This window comes from Narcine bancroftii, chromosome 1, assembly GCF_036971445.1.
Source record: "Narcine bancroftii isolate sNarBan1 chromosome 1, sNarBan1.hap1, whole genome shotgun sequence".
NCBI classification, from domain to species: domain Eukaryota; kingdom Metazoa; phylum Chordata; class Chondrichthyes; order Torpediniformes; family Narcinidae; genus Narcine; species Narcine bancroftii.
In genome coordinates, this window is record NC_091469.1 from 377,305,403 (window position 1) to 377,322,506 (window position 17,104).

Below are 17,104 nucleotides of genomic sequence, written 5' to 3' on the forward strand. Positions count from 1 at the left end.
ACACAGCTGATGCCCACCCGCTCTCCGGGGCAACGTCACACAGCTGATGCCCACCCGCTCTCCGGGGCAACGTCACACAGCTGATGCCCACCCGCTCTCCGGGGCAACGTCACACAGCTGATGCCCACCCGCTCTCCGGGGCAACGTCACACAGCTGATGCCCACCCGCTCTCCGGGGCAACGTCACACAGCTGATGCCCACCCGCTCTCCGGGGCAACGTCACACAGCTGATGCCCACCCGCCCTCCGGGGCAACGTCACACAGCTGATGCCCACCCGCCCTCCGGGGCAACGTCACACAGCTGATGCCCACCCGCCCTCCGGGGCAACGTCACACAGCTGATGCCCACCCGCCCTCCGGGGCAACGTCACACAGCTGATGCCCACCCGCCCTCCGGGGCAACGTCACACAGCTGATGCCCACCCGCCCTCCGGGGCAACGTCACACAGCTGATGCCCACCCGCTCTCCGGGGCAACGTCACACAGCTGATGCCCACCCGCTCTCCGGGGCAACGTCACACAGCTGATGCCCACCCGCCCTCCGGGGCAACGTCACACAGCTGATGCCCACCCGCCCTCCGGGGCAACGACACACAGCTGATGCCCACCCGCCCTCCGGGGAAACGTCACACAGCTGATGCCCACCCGCCCTCCGGGGCAACGTCACACAGCTGATGCCCACCCGCTCTCCGGGGCAACGTCACACAGCTGATGCCCACCCGCTCTCCGGGGCAACGTCACACAGCTGATGCCCACCCGCTCTCCAGGGCAACGTCACACAGCTGATGCCCACCCGCTCTCCGGGGCAACGTCACATAGCTGATGCCCACCCGCTCTCCGGGGCAACGTCACACAGCTGATGCCCACCCGCTCTCCGGGGCAACGTCACACAGCTGATGCCCACCCGCTCTCCGGGGCAACGTCACACAGCTGATGCCCACCCGCTCTCCGGGGCAACGTCACACAGCTGATGCCCACCCGCTCTCCGGGGCAACGTCACACAGCTGATGCCCACCCGCTCTCCGGGGCAACGTCACACAGCTGATGCCCACCCGCTCTCCGGGGCAACGTCACACAGCTGATGCCCACCCGCTCTCCGGGGCAACGTCACACAGCTGATGCCCACCCGCTCTCCGGGGCAACGTCACACAGCTGATGCCCACCCGCTCTCCGGGGCAACGTCGTCACACAGCTGATGCCCACCCGCTCTCCGGGGCAACGTCACACAGCTGATGCCCACCCGCTCTCCGGGGCAACGTCACACAGCTGATGTCCATCTGCTCTCCAGGGTAATGCCATACCACCACCACCAGTCTATCCTCTCTCCAAGACATTACACCACCGTCTGTCCATCCATTCTCTGGAGCAACATCACACCACTGTTTATCCAACTGGGTCTCCAAGGCAACATCACATCACTGTCACTCCCCCCCTCTCCCATCCCAGCCCTCCGGATCAAAGCCACATCACCACCCGTCTGACCACTAACCAGGGAAACATCACACCGCCAACTGCCCATCGGCGCTCCAGGGCCATGCCACACCGCTGCCTCCAGGGCCATGCCACACCGCTGCCTCCAGGGCCATGCCACACCGCTGCCTCCAGGGCCATGCCACACCGCTGCCTCCAGGGCCATGCCACACCGCTGCCTCCAGGGCCATGCCACACCGCTGCCTCCAGGGCCATGCCACACCGCTGCCTCCAGGGCCATGCCACACCGCTGCCTCCAGGGCCATGCCACACCGCTGCCTCCAGGGCCATGCCACACCGCTGCCTCCAGGGCCATGCCACACCGCTGCCTCCAGGGCCATGCCACACCGCTGCCTCCAGGGCCATGCCACACCGCTGCCTCCAGGGCCATGCCACACCGCTGCCTCCAGGGCCATGCCACACCGCTGCCTCCAGGGCCATGCCACACCGCTGCCTCCAGGGCCATGCCACACCGCTGCCTCCAGGGCCATGCCACACCGCTGCCTCCAGGGCCATGCCACACCGCTGCCTCCAGGGCCATGCCACACCGCTGCCTCCAGGGCCATGCCACACCGCTGCCTCCAGGGCCATGCCACACCGCTGCCTCCAGGGCCATGCCACACCGCTGCCTCCAGGGCCATGCCACACCGCTGCCTCCAGGGCCATGCCACACCGCTGCCTCCAGGGCCATGCCACACCGCTGCCTCCAGGGCCATGCCACACCGCTGCCTCCAGGGCCATGCCACACCGCTGCCTCCAGGGCCATGCCACACCGCTGCCTCCAGGGTCATGCCACACCGCTGCCTATCTGCTCGCTCTTCTTGAAGACATCACACCGCCAACAGCGTTACAGGGCAACGTAATTCCACGGGGTAATGTCACACCACCGCTCTCCGGGCGCCAGTCCATCTCCTCCCCGGGGCAGAGGCAGGGTATGTGACTGTGAGACACAGTTCACTTCGCTTCACTCAGTCGCGACGTCACTGGCTGTCCGTTGCTGACGTCTCAGTGACGTCGCTGAGTCAAGCGGGAAGTTCCGCTTGCAGCTTGGGGTTGTGTTGACTCTTGGCTCCCCTCCGGATTTTAGCTGTGCTTCAGGCCGCCGCTTCAGTCGGGACCAGGAAGGAAGCGAGACAGGTAAAAATGGGGGGTGTTCCAGTTACCTCTATCGGCTGTGCCCACGCGGTTAACGCATGTCTCCGACCCGAAGGAGAGGCGACCGGTTCCCGCGGCCGCTGACTGGCCGGCCGGCGCCCCACTTCGGGAAGAAATCTAGTTACTGTCCTGCACCTGGAGTTAAGCAGAAAGTTTCCAGTGTAATACAGAAACGTGCTGTAGAAACGTAGCTGCCAAAAGATGTAGGAGTCCGAAACGTTGATTACCCTCGACCTCCTATGGGCGCTGCTTGACCTGCTGAGTTTCTCCAGCACTGTCTACACCGTGGCCACGCTTCGAGCTCCGATTGAAACCGCCTGAGTTTAAACTCTGAATCGATGACACGCTGCATTACGTTTTGATGAGCAAAGACGGCACCTGCACTTTTAAACTGAACAAATATCAATGGGTGTGTTCAAGTTAAATCCACGATGTCGACATCAATTGTCGTTACTTTTAAAACTCTCGCCTGGTTTACAGTTTTTGGTGAGCTCCATACAATATCAGACATTTAAATAAATGAGCATAATTACCACTGTAAGTTGTGCTATACAGTCAATACTTCGTTTGACTAACGAAGTATCCAAGACAATTACTGAGGTTTTCCAGCATCTTGTTTTTACCTCTTTCGTCTGAATGATCAACTAGTATACAGATGTTTCTCCATTCATCGTAAACTAGCAAAATTTCCTGAAAGGGTTTGGTGCTGCTTGTTTTCAAAATAGAGGTAATAGTTTACTCTGAGGTGTGGGGAAAAGTTGTTTAAAATGACTCTTCCCTCACCCCCATTTTATTAAGGCTCTTGCCCACTTGTTGCTATTAAAGGCTTCTGGCCATAATGTCAGCTGTTTTTGCCTTCTGTGGGTGTTGCTTGACCTGACGGGTTCCCCCAGCGTTATGTGTTTTTATTGAAATTTTACAAGTTGCAATTGTCTGCACTTCCATCTGAAGAGATACAAGAGTATCGCAAGAATCACAAGCAACTTGAAATGCTGGAATCTTAATCGAACCAAGAAGCTAGAGGGATGTTGCAAGTCAGGTAATATCTATGGGGAGAAATGGACTAAAGTGGGAAGTGAAGATGGCAAGCATAAAAAGGAGGCCTGTGGCGGTGGTGATCGAGCTGGCGAGCGCATCCAAAGGCCAGCGACAAGTGCATCCAAAGACCAGCAGCCCGCGCAGCAACACTGGCCCCAACAAACGAACTGGTGGGTGAACAGCAAGGGCGGGTGAAAGGCCAGCGACCCCAAAATGGCGCTGGCCTTGCTGTGCAGCCAACAGACAAGGACAGCATGTAGGTAGAAGGGCATTGTTATGCAGTAAAGTACCTATGCTTTTGTTATACATGTTGTGACATCAGCCAAGGGGGGCCACAGCGGGAACAGTGCAAGTATAAAAATTGGGCCTGAGCCCTAATAAAACTCAGAGCTTAACCTGACCACACTACGTGTGTGTGTCTTCTTTTGAGTTGCACGTGGCCACAGGCCAACCATTTTAGTTTCTGTCACCACTCTGACACAGACCTGTTTGTCCTCAGCCTGTCCATTGCCAATCTGAAAATTTAAAAGGTTATTTGAGAATGAAATAGTAGGATGGATAAGGGGTAGTATAAAGGTCTCAAAAGATCTTGAATAAAGGGCTTTGTGAAACACAATAAAAAGATTATAGGGGAAATGAACTAGCTGATGTTGGAACTTGGAGCCAAGTATAATCTGCTGGAGGAAACCAGCAAATTAAATAGCATCTGTGGAGGGGAAAAGCATTCAGCAACATTTTGGGTCATTACCTCTCGAGGTCTCCGAGAAGGAGGATACCAATTGGGGGACGTGGCCATGCTGGGTGGCTGATCAGACATGCTTCTCCAAGAAAAGTTACCGAAAGACAACCAAAAAGTGGTTTGATAGAATATTTTTTGACTGGAAAAAGTGACTATATCTTCTGGAGAAAACTGTCAAAGGATGACTGAAAGATCGCAAGGAAAATAAACAAAATCATCAACATTGGAAAAAATCATCAACATTTGCCAGCCGCTCCAGTGGACAGCGTGGGTGGAGATGCCTCTGCTTCCCAATGAATAATAGATCTGGAAACTCTGTTGCAGGAATTCAGAGGTCTGGGACAACGTTTCACAAATGTGGAGATTGCTATTAAAGAGGTTATCACTTCAATGAAAGAGGTGGGTGAAGTCATTAGCGATTTAACTGAAAGAATGGATAGCGCTGAGAGAGATCTTGGCAAACATGACAAACAAATTGAAGAACTGACAAAGCAAGCTGAAAAATAGATGATATAAACAACTTCTGGACAAACTAGATCACATGGAGAATTTCATTTGGAACAATGTGAGAATAGTCGGCTTGCGAGAAGGTGCAGAAGGCAGAGATGCTGTGAAATTCTTCGAGACTTGGATCCCTCAAGTCCTTTGCACCGAAGAAATCTGAGATCAAGCCCATATTGAACTTGCTTACCGAATGCTTGGACCAAGGAGAATGGGTGAAGCCCGCCCTTGACCCGTTTTGGTGAGATTGCTGAGCTTCAAGGATAGAGAGATGATCCTGAGAGTTACTTATGAAAATACCCAGAATTCTTATTTCCCAATAAAGTGGGACAATGCAGAGATCATGTTTTATCAGGACATGGTCAAGAGGCAGCTCTTTGAAAAGAACTTAAAAGTATGCGATGTTGTACCCAGCGACATTGAGAGTGGAAATCTCTGAAGGTAACAGAAGATGCTGCAAATCGAAAGAGGAATGGAAGAGTTTATTTGACAACTATAAAAAAGAGCAAGTAAAGGAAGATAGACACTGAAAAGGTTGACTGTGAAAAGACTGGTGTAAATAAGATTTTATAGACATAGTAAAATTTTTTTGTGAAGGTCATCTTAATTTTATTAAGAAATGTTATATCCTATCTATGCTTCTCAGGGAGCTCGGAAAGTGGAAAGAAGGTATTGAAGGTAACAGTACGATGTAACTTTAGTTTAAAGGGGTAATGGTGTCAGTAGGGGAGTTTAGTATTCAAGATGACGCTTTAGGGTGGGGTTCTTCTTCCTCATCCCTGGAGTCTTTCATGGGCTTTTCTTTGCAGGCCTCGGGGACTTCCTGTCTACGTCACTGTTGGAGCGGTGGTTGCATAATTTTTAGGGTGAGGTTACAGATCATAAAACTGTTTACATATTTATTTATGTGGACAGAATTTATAATATGCTGCTATGGATAAGGCATTGAAGTTTATGTCTTAATGTTAATGGGTTGAACGGGTCGGTCAAAAGGAAAAGATTACTTGCATATTTAAAAAAGATAAAAGCCGATGTGGTATTTCTCCAAGAAACACATCTTATTAAAGCAGAATGTGACAAACTGAAGCAGTTATGAGGGAGGGGGAGAGCGTGGGAAGGTCTTTTCTTCATCATTTAATTTGAAAGCAGTGGGAGTGGCAATCCTAATTAATAAAAATGTTCCGATTACCGTAGAAAATATTGCCATGGACAAAGTGGGTAGATATGTAATGATAAACACAAATTTTATTCAGAATCTTGGACGATGATGAATATCTACGCCCCAAATTACGACAATGAGGCCTTTATGAAGGATGTATTTCTCAAAGCGGCAGAAGGAAGGCAAAATATATTGATTGGTGGAGACTTTAATTTTTGTTTGGATCCAATTCTCGATAAATCAGCAAAAACAGTAACAAGCGCTAAGGCGGCTAAGTTAACTCTTTCATATATGAATGATTTAAATTTGATGGATGTGTGGAGGTAGTCCAATCCTAAGGAAAGAGATTACTCGTTTTATTCAAAAAAAATATGATTCACATACTAGAATAGACTTGTTTTTACTATCTTTGAGTTTGAAGTACAGGGTAGTAAAAACGGGATACTTACCCAGATTACATTCAGATCACTCGCTGCTAACTTTAGTTATGCAAATATCAGAGAAACAGGAAGGCAAATATATGTGGCGATTGAATATGATGCTGCTAAAAAGGGAGGATTTTAAACAATTTATAACACAGCAGATTGAATTTTTTTTGTAAAACAAATTTGGGTTCGACCGATAATAGTTTTTTTAATCTTTCTTTTCTTTCGTTCTTTGGCTTGGCTTCGCGGACGAAGATTTATGGAGGGGGTAAAAAGTCCACGTCAGCTGCAGGCTCGTTTGTGGCTGACCAGTCCGATGCGGGACAGGACAAATCATTTCATTTACAAAAAAGATCAAAAGAGAATTTAATGTAGAAATAAATAAGCTGGAGAAAGAAATAGGGGATTAGAAAAAGAATATCAGAGAATGGGGGAACAGCATAAATATAGAATAATGGAAAATAAGAAAATTCAATACAATACTTTGCAAATTATATAGAATAGAGAAGACAATATTAAACACAAAACAGAATACTACGAATTAGGATACGGATAAAGTACTGGCATGCCAAGTGAAGGCTGAAGAATTAGCAAGAGCTATAATGCTATACAGAAGGAAAACGATACAGTTACATATAATCAGAAAGAGATAAATTAAATATTTAAATAGTATTGTAAAAACATACAAATCTGACTCGCCAGGAAACGAGGCTGAAATAGAGAACTCCCGAAGTTGAATGATGAGGACAGGCAGGAATTAGATTTACATTTTATGAGGGAGGAAATTGAAAGAGCATTAGGAACTCTTCTGGCTAACAAAGTTCCAGGCGAGGGTGAGTTTTATAAAGAATTTGAAGAATTGCTAATACCTTTATTCATGGATGTAATAGAGCGAGCAGTAGAAACCCAGACATTACTGGATTCCTTCTCAATGGCAATAATTACTGTACTGTCAAAAAAGAATAGAGACTCTCTGAAAACAACTTCTTACTGATCAATATCTCTTTTAAATGCAGACTCCAAAATAATAGCAAAGGCACTGGCGAACAGGCTGGGACAGTATTTACCTAAATTAATACACACAGACCAAGTGGGATTTGTTAAGGGTAGACAAATAACCTGGTGTGATTATTTAAAATAATACATTTAACTCAATCAAGGAAAGACACCAATATAATAGTATCAGTAGATGCAGAAAAGGCATTCGATAGACTTGAATGGCCTTTTTTATTTAAAACATTGGAAAAATTAGGTAGAGGACGAGGATTTCAGTTACTAGTGGGGTACCACAAGGCTCAGTGCTGGGACCCCAGTTATTTATGATATATATTAATGATTTAGATGAGGAAATAGAGAACAGCATTTCCAAGTTTGCAGACGACACGAAGCTGGGTGGGATTGTAAGCTGTGTAGAGGCTGTTAAGAGTGTGCGGGGTGACTTGGACAGGTTGGGTGAGTGGGCAAATGCATGGCAGATGCAATATAATGTGGATAAGTGTGTGGTTGTCCACTTTGGAGGAAAGAATGGGAGGGCTGAGTACTATCTTAATGGTATCCAATTAGGAAAAGGGGAGATGCAAAGAGACCTCGGTGTTGCTGTGCATCAGTCATTAAAAGTGGGCATTCAGGTGCAGCAAGCAGTAAAAAGGCGAATGGTATGTTGGCGTTCATATCAAGAGGATTCGAGTTGTATAGGGCCTTGGTGAGACCTCACATGGAGTATTGTGTTCAGTTTTGGTCTCCTTATCTGAGGAAGGATATCATTGCCATGGAGAGAGTCCAGAAAAGGTTTACCAGATTGATACCAGGGATGACGGGACTTGCATATGAAGAAAGGCTAGAACGACTGGGCTTGTACTCGCTGGAGTTTAGACGATTAAGAGGAGATTTAATAGAAATGTTCAAAATTCTTAAGGGAATTGACAAGCTAGATGCAGGAAGATTGTTTCCAATGTTGAGCAAGTCTAGAACCAGGCGTCACAGTTTAAGGATAAAGGGGAAATTCTTTAGGACTGAGATGAGGAAGAATTTTCACTCAGAGGCTGGTGAATTTTTGGAATTCTCTGCCACAGGAAGTGATTGAGGCCAGTTCCATAGCTATATTTAAGAGAGAGTTAAATTTAGTACTTTTGACTAGGGGGATCAGGGGGTATGGAGAGAGAGCTGGAACCGGGTACTGAGTGGATGATCAGCCATGATCAAAATGAATGGCGGTGTAGGCTTGAAGGGCCAAATGGCCTACTCCTACACCTATTTTCTATGTTTCTATGATTTATTGACTGGATTAGGGCATTATATAAAAAAGCACAAGTAAAAATAATAACCAATAGTCAAACATCAGGAATGTTCCCATTAAGTCGATTGAGTAGACAAGGCTGCCCCCTCTCTCCGGCATTATTTGTAATCGTGATAGAACCTCGAACAGAAATGATTAGGGGCGATCCTGAAATTAAAGCCTTCAAGTCCAACACAAAATTAGTTTGTTTGCCGATGATATACTGTTATATATGTCTGAACCCGAAAGATCAATGGAAAAACTGCAGGAAATTTTAACAAAATAATGGAAGAGTATCAGGGTATAAGATAAATGTGGATAAAAGTAAAACATTACCATTAACAAATCATGGCCACGAATGTTTTAAAGCAAATAGTATGCTTAAACGGAAAAGTGAAGGGATTAAATACTTGGGAATTATGCTCAATAACAACTTGAATAACTTGTATACGTTGAATTACTCCCCTCTGCTGGCAAAAATAGAAAAAGACACAGAAGTGGAAGGACTTGCCCCTAACATTAATACGGAAAGTTAATTGTATTAAAATTAAGATTATGTCGAAAATTCAATATTTGTTCCAGTCAATACCAATATATTTACCAAACAAGTTTTAAAAAAATAATAAATGATTTGGTAAGACCATTTTTATGGAATAAAGTACCTAGAATAGCATTAGAAAAATTGATGTGGAATCATAAATTAGGGGGATTGAGGCTCCCAGATTTAAAAAAAATATTATCTGGCTTCACAATTCAGATTTTGGCATTTTTCTTTGAAACTGATTTACCAAAATGGGTGCATATGGCACGACATTTTCTCCCCTTTTTCCCCCCCTCCCTTCCTTCCCTCCCCCTCCCCCTTCCTATTTATTCAAAGTTCAATCTATAAGATACATTAAACCCGTTAAACAATGTCATCACTTAATAAAAATAAACAAGACATTTTTGTCTTTTATATACTGAGTCAGTTCATTTTGTTGCCTTCTCCTTCTGTCATTTTAGGTGGTGGAGGTCTGTGGTAGGATTTCTCTATTGTATTTCATGTATGGTTCCCATATTTGTTCGAATATTGTGATGTTACTTCTTAAATTATATGTTATTTTTCTAATGGAATACATTTATTTATTACTTTGTACCATTGTTGTATTCTCAAGTTGTCTTCTAATTTCCAGGTTGACATAATACATTTTTTGCAACAGCTGAGGCTGTCATAATAAATCTTTTTTTGTGCTCCATCTAAATCAAGTCCAAATTATTTATTTCTTATATTACTTAGAAGGAAGATCTCTAGGTTTTTTGGTATATTTAATATCTGGTTTAGATCTTCCCAAAATTTTTTCACTTTCTCACATGTCCAAATTGCATGTATTGTTGTTCCCGTTTCCTTTTTACAGGGAAAACATCTGTCTGATACTGTTGGGTCCCATTTATTTAACTTTTGGGGTGTGATGTATAGCCTGTGTAACCAATTATATTGTATCATGCGTAACCTCGTTTTGTTGCATTTCTCATAGTTCCGGAGCATAGCTTTTCCCATGCTTCATTCTTTATCTTTGTTTAGATCTTGTTCCCATTTTTGTTTAGGTTTACAGTTTGTTTCCTCGTTCTCCTTTTCTTGCAGTTTGATGTACATGTTTGTTATACATTTTTTAATGATCATTGTGTCTATAATCACATATTCAAAATTGTTTCCTTCTGGTAACCTCAGACTGTTTCCCAATTTGTCCTTCAAGTAGGTTTTCAGTTGGTGGTATGCAAACCTTGTATCATGAGTTATATTATATTTGTCCTTCATTTGTTCAAAAGATAATAATTTATTTCCCGAAAAACAATTTTCTATTCTTTTGATCCCGTTTCTCTCCCATTCTCTGAAGGAAAGGTTATTTATTGTGAAAGGGATTAGTTGATTTTGTGTCAATATTAATTTTGGTAGTTGATAATTTATTTTATTCCTTTCTTCGTGAATCTTCTTCCAAATGTTGAGCAGATGGTGCAATACTGGTGAATTCCTACGTTGCACCAATTTTTCATCCCACTTATATAGTATATGTTCAGATATCTTCCTTATTTTATCTAGCTCTAATTTGGTCCAATCTGGTTTTTCCCTTGTTTGATAAAAATCTGATAGGTATCTTAATTGTGCGGCTCTATAATAATTCTTAAAATTTGGTAGTTGTAAGCCTCCTTGCTTGTACCATTCTGTTAATTTATCTAGTGCTATCCTCAGTTTCCCCCCTTTCCATAAGAATTTCCTTCTTATTTTCTTTAGCTCCTTGAAGAATTTCTCTGTTAGGTGAATTGGTAATGATTGAAATAGGTATTGTATCCTTGGGAAGATGTTCATTTTAATACAGTTTATCCTTCCTATCAGTGTTAGTGGTAAGTCTTTCCAGTGCTCTAAGTCGTCTTGTAATTTTTTCATTAATGGCTGATAATTTAGTTTATATAGATGGCCAAGATTATTATTTAGTTGTAAACCTAGGTATCGAATTGCTTGTGTTTGCCATCTAAACTTTGTGAAATCCGCATTATTCATTGGCATTGCTTAACTTTTATTTGCGTTGATCTTGTACCCCGATACTTCTCCATATTCCTTCAATTTCTTATGTAATTCGTTTACTGATTTTTCTGGTTCTGTTAAGTATATTATAACGTCATCTGCAAATAGACTGATTTTATATTCCTTCTCTTTTATTTTTATCCCTCGTATTTTGTTTTCGGTTCTTATCAGTTCTGCTAGTGGTTCTATAGCTAACGCGAACAGTGAGGGAGATAGTGGACATCCCTGCCTTGTTGATCTGCTTAATTTAAATTGGTTTGATATATATCCATTTACTGTCACTTTTGCCAATGGTCCCTTATATAATGCTTTAATCCAATTAATATATTTCTCTGGTATGTTGAATTTTTGTAGTATTTTGAATAAATAATTCCATTCTACTCTGTCAAAGGCTTTCTCTGTGTCTAAAGCAACCGCTACTGTTGGAGTTTTGTTTCCTTGTACCGCATGGATTAAGTTAATGAATTTACAGATATTGTCCGTTGTTTGTCTTTTTTTAATAAATCCAGTTTGATCTAGTTTTACTATTTTTGGTACACAGTCGGCCAATCTGTTTGCTAATAGTTTAGCTATTATCTTATAATCTGTGTTAAGTAGAGATATTGGTCTATACGATGCTGATGTTAGTGGATCTTTCCCCATCTTTGGTATTACTGTAATTATTGCTGTTTTGCATGAATCTGATATGTTTTGTGTTTTTTCAATCTGGTTCATTACTTCCAGGAGAGGAGAAATTAATAAGTCTTTAAATGTTTTATAGAATTCTATTGGGAGTCCATCCTCTCCCGGTGTTTTATTGTTCGGTAGTTTTTTTAATATCTCCTGTATTTCTTCTATTTCAAATGGTTTTATTAATTTATTTTGCTCCTCTATTTGTAATTTCGGTAGTTCAATTTTAGTTAGAAATTTTGTCTTCTTTCCCTTCATTTTCAGTTTGATATAGTTGTTTGTAGAATTCCCTGAAGTTTTCGATGATCTCCGTTGGGTTATATGTAATTTGTTTGTCCTTTTTCCTTGATGCAAATACTGTTCTTTTAGTTTGTTCTGTCTTAAGCTGCCACGCTAGTATTTTGTGCATCTTTTCTCCTAGCTCATAATATTTCTGTTTTGTCTTCATTATGTTCTTCTCCACCTTATATGTTTATAGTGTTTCATATTTTATTTTCTTGTCTGTCAATTCTCTTCTTTTAGTTGTATCTTCCTTTATTGCTAATTCTTTTTCTGTATTTGTTATTTCCCTTTCCAACTGTTCTATTTCTCAATTGTAGTCCTTCTTCATCTTAGTTACATAACTTATTATCTGTCCTCTGATGAATGCTTTCATTGCGTCCCATAGTATAAATTTATTTTTCACTGATTCATATTTATTACAAAGTACATTTTAATTTGTCGCTCAATGAATTCTCTAAAATCCTGTCTTTTAAGTAGCATAGAGTTTAATCTCCATCTATACATTCTTGGTGGGATATCCTCTAGCTCTTTTGCCAATAACAGGGGTGAGTGATCTGATAACAATCTAGCTTTATATTCCGTTTTCTTAACTCTTCCTTGAATGTGGGCTGATAACAGGAATAGGTCTATCCTTGAGTATGTTTTATGTCTACCCGAATAATATGAATATTCCTTTTCCTTTGGATGTTGTTTCCTGCATATATCCAAAAGTTGCATTTCCTGCATCGATTTAATTATAAATTTGGTTACTTTGTTCTTTCTGTTAGTTTTTTTTCCAATTTTATCCATGTTTGAGTCCAAATTAAGGTTAAAATCCCCTCCTATTAGTATGTTCCCTTGCATGTCTGCTATCTTCAAAAAGATATCTTGCTTAAATTTTTGATCTTCTTCATTAGGTGAGTATACATTGAGTAAATTCCAAAATTCTGAATATATCTGACATTTTATCATTACATATCTCCCTGCTGGATCTATTATTTCCTCTTCTATTTTGATTGGTACATTTTTATTGATTAATATAGCTACTCCTCTGGCTTTTGAATTATATGATGCTGCTGTTACATGTCCTGTACAATTTATCTTTAATTTCTTGTGTTCCACTTCAGTTAGATGTGTTTCTTGCACGAATGCTATATCATTTTTTTCTTTTTTCAGTAAATTTAACAGCTTCTTCCTTTTGATTTGGTTATGTATTCCATTAATGTTTAATGTCATATAGTTCAACATGGCCATTTCATACTTTGTTTATCTTTCCGTTTCCTCATCACCACCTTCCCTTCTTATCCATTTCTGTTTTTTTTTTGAACACATTGTAAGACAACATTTCTAAAACATAAAATATTTCCACTATTCCCATATCTAAAATTCCTTTAACTCCAGTAGTCCCTCCCCTCTCTGAGTTGCTCTTTTTCCCTTGTCGGGCAACCACATCTCCCCTCTTCATTTGGATTTGCGAACCCGCTCGCAAGCGTCAACTGATTTCGCAGTGACTGTTATAGGGCTGTTGGTCTGATGCTGCCCCAGCTTCTACCCCTGCCGGTTCGTTGTCCTGGAAGTCGCTTTAGCGAACTCTGTCCGCGTCTGCTGCTACACAATGTGCCGGCCCGATCTCCGCAATTGCGGGCTGCCACATGAACCCGCCCCCCAAGAACAGGCGTTACAGTCTATAGTGTCCCTAGGTTTAGTCCCCAAGGTTTTTTGTGGTCTGCCTCTGCATCGAGGTGTTGTGTCTCCACGGGTTCTGCTGGGTCTGTGTGGGCAGGTTGAGTCTATCTGTAGTGAAGACCTTTGGTTTACCACCGATGTCTAGCTTGAAAATGGCTCTGTTGTTACAGATGACTTGAAAGGGACCTTAGTATGTCTCCTGTAGTGGTGAACTGTGGGGTTCTTTGCATACAAACACGTATTCAAAGTCCTTGAGTTCTTTGGGGATGTTGGACTTGGCTTGTCTGTGTCTGGAGTGTGGGATCGGAGCCAGGTTACCAACCTTTTTGCACAGCCTGTCCAGGAAGGTGGTTGTCTCCTCCTGCTGTCCTCTGGCATGTGGAACGAAACTCCCTGGGAACAGTGAGTGGGGCTCCGTAGACGAGTTCAGCAGAGGATGCGTGGAGGTCTTCTTTCGGCGCTGTTCGGATGCCCAGTAGTGCCCATGGTAGCTCGTCCACCCAGTTGGGGCCCTTGAGTCTGGTCATGAGGGCAGTCTTGAGGTGCCTGTGGAAACGCTCCACCGTGCCAATGGCTTGTGGGTGGTATGCCGTCGTATGGTGTAGCTGAGAGCCCCACAGGTTGGCAATGTCAGTCCACAAACTGGTAGTGAACTGTGCACCTCAGTCAGAAGTGATATGCTGTGGCAGTCCCGAATCTTGCAATCCAGGATGAGAGGAGTGCTTTGGCACAGGATCTGGTGGATGTTTCGTCCAGAGGGATTGCTTCTGGCCACCAGGTGAACAGGTAGCGGAAACCCTGAGAGACTGGCAAGGTTCCCACTGTGTCCATGTGAATGTGGTCAAACCTGTGTTCCATTGGCTCAAAAGGCTGTGGGGGGAACCTTGGTGTGTTGCTGCACTTTGGCTGTTTGGCACTGCATACACGCCTTGGCCCAGCCCCGGACTTGTTTCTGCAATCCATGCCATACATACTTGCTGGCCACCAGCCGGAACGTAGTCCTGATGGATGGGTTTGCCAGCCCATGCATGGAGTCAAAAACTCATCGCCTCCATGCCATTGGGACAATCAGTCGAACCTGGTTGGTGGTCACATCGCACAAGAGAGTGGTAGTACCTGTGCCAACTGGAACGTCCTGAAGCTGAAGGCCTGTGACAGCATACTGTGGGATCTCGTCATCCTGCTGCTGTGCATCTGCCAGTGCTGCAAAGTCCAGTCCGTTGACTAGGGAGTGGATGCTGTGTCTTGACAAAGCGACTGTGAGCACGTTGTCTTTTCCCGAGATGCGTTTGACGGTGGTTTTGTACTTTTAAGATGTAAGACAAGTGTCTCTGTTGGTGGGCTGATCAGGGATTGGAGATTTTAGCCAGGGCAAAAGTCGATGGTTTGTGGTCCGTGAAAGCTGTGAAGGCCTTTCCTTCAAGAAAGTACCCACAGCTCTTTATTGAAAGCACTGCACTTTAGTTCAGGAGTCTTCTATCTGCTGCTCCAGGACTCCACCAATCGCTGTTCCTGATGCATCGACTGTGAGGGCCGTGGGTGCATCTGGTCTGGGGTGGGTCAGGAGTGCAGCTTTGGCCAGGGCTTCTTTGGTTTCCACAAAGGCACGTGCGGATTCGTTGTCTCAGGTCAGGTCCTTCTCCTTGCCGGACATCAAGATGAACAGGGGGCACATCAGTCGAGCACTGTTGGGATAAACCTGCGATAAAAGTTTATTATCCCCACGAACTCCTGCAGACCTTTGGTTGTTCTGGGCTTCGGGAAGCTGCGGATGGCCTCTACCTTGTCGGGCAGTGGTGTGGCCCGTCCTTTGTAATCCTGTGGACAAGGATGCCAATGGTTGATGGTGAGGCTGAACTGCAGATGACTACAGAGATTTTGGAGATGCTGAAGGTATTCCTGTCAGGTTCTACTTTCCACGAAGATATTGTTGAGGTAGACAAAAGTGCTGTCCAGGTCTCGGCCCACTGCATCCATCCGTTGCTGGAATATGTGTGCTGCATTTTTGAGCCCGAATGGCATCCAAATGGAGTGATGATGGCCGTCTTAGGGAAGTCATCAGGATGCACCGCGATCTGGTGATATCCTCGCATGAGGTGCACTTTATAATCATATAACCGTTTACAGCACGGAAACAGGCCATGTCGGCCCTTCAAGTCTGTACCGGTTCACTTGAACAACTCCACTAGCTCCTCCGCAAACTCCTGAAGAAGTAGAGGCTTTCTTCATGATGCCATTGGTGTGTTGGTTCCAGGAAAGATCTTCCGAGATAGTGTGGTCGAATTGAGCATAGAACGGAGTTCATCTGGGCATCTCCTTGAGAATATTGTTGCCCCTTGCAGGTTTGCCGCAAAATCCTGGATGTGTGGTACTGGTAACGGTCCAGGGTGGTGGCTTCATTGAGCTGATGATAGTCGCCACATAGTCTCCAGCCCCCAGTTGCTTTAGACACCATGTGCAGGGGAAAGGCCCATGGGCTGTCTGACCATCGAACAACACAACTCCTTGGCCAGTCGGAGCTTCTCCGGGGAAGTCGTCTCGCCCTTGCGTGGAGAGGTGAGCCCTTGGTCAGGATGTGATGTCTGACACCATGTCGAGGCATCTCTCTGTGAACTGAGGGGAAAGGATTGCTGAGAATCCCACTAGCACCTTGGGGAACTCATCCCTGCGGTGTGGACAGAGTCCAGATGCATTGCCAGAAACCTAGCACCCCTCAGTGCGATGGTCTGGTAAGACTCGGTGTGGACGAGTCGCTTACCCTTAAGGTCCACTAGGGGGCTGTGGGATCGCAGGAAATCTGCTCCGAGGAGTGGTTGTTCCACTGCGGCTAGCATGAACTCTCATGAGAAGCGATTGTCCCCGAACTGCAGCTCAACCCTACGAGTGCCATAGGTCCGTATACTGCTGTTGTTGACAGCCCTCAATTTGGGTCCCGCTAGCCTGTGCCTAGTGTCCAACCCTGTCGGGGGTATCACACTGACTTCTGCTCCTGAATCCACCAGGAAGCATCTGCTGGACAGGAGGCTCTCTTGGTGGCCAGCCATCGTGGCCATCAGCGACGGCTGGCCTTGTCGTTTCCCTGGACTTGCTCCTGCCTCTCATCTGCTATTCCTTGCTTGGGTCTGCTCTGGTCTGATTGTGGGTCTTCTTTACAAGCCCCGTGGT

At 44.7% G+C, this 17,104-nt stretch overlaps 1 protein-coding gene across 3 annotated transcripts in view; it reads left to right on the top strand.

The window, feature by feature from the left end:
* The first annotated feature begins 2,489 nt into the window (after nt 1–2,489).
* The window catches only part of c1h18orf21 (chromosome 1 C18orf21 homolog), a 64,058-nt gene continuing 49,443 nt past the window's right edge, over nt 2,490–17,104 (top strand). The window contains exons 1-2 of one of the 3 annotated variants that reach the window (XM_069913410.1): nt 2,490–2,608; nt 5,714–5,770. The gene's annotated coding sequence lies outside the window, so the exon portion shown is untranslated. Of the gene's footprint in view, nt 2,609–2,660; nt 3,113–5,713; nt 5,771–17,104 lie in introns of those variants that run through there. The other 2 variants (XM_069913409.1, XM_069913411.1) reach the window with 2 other exon arrangements.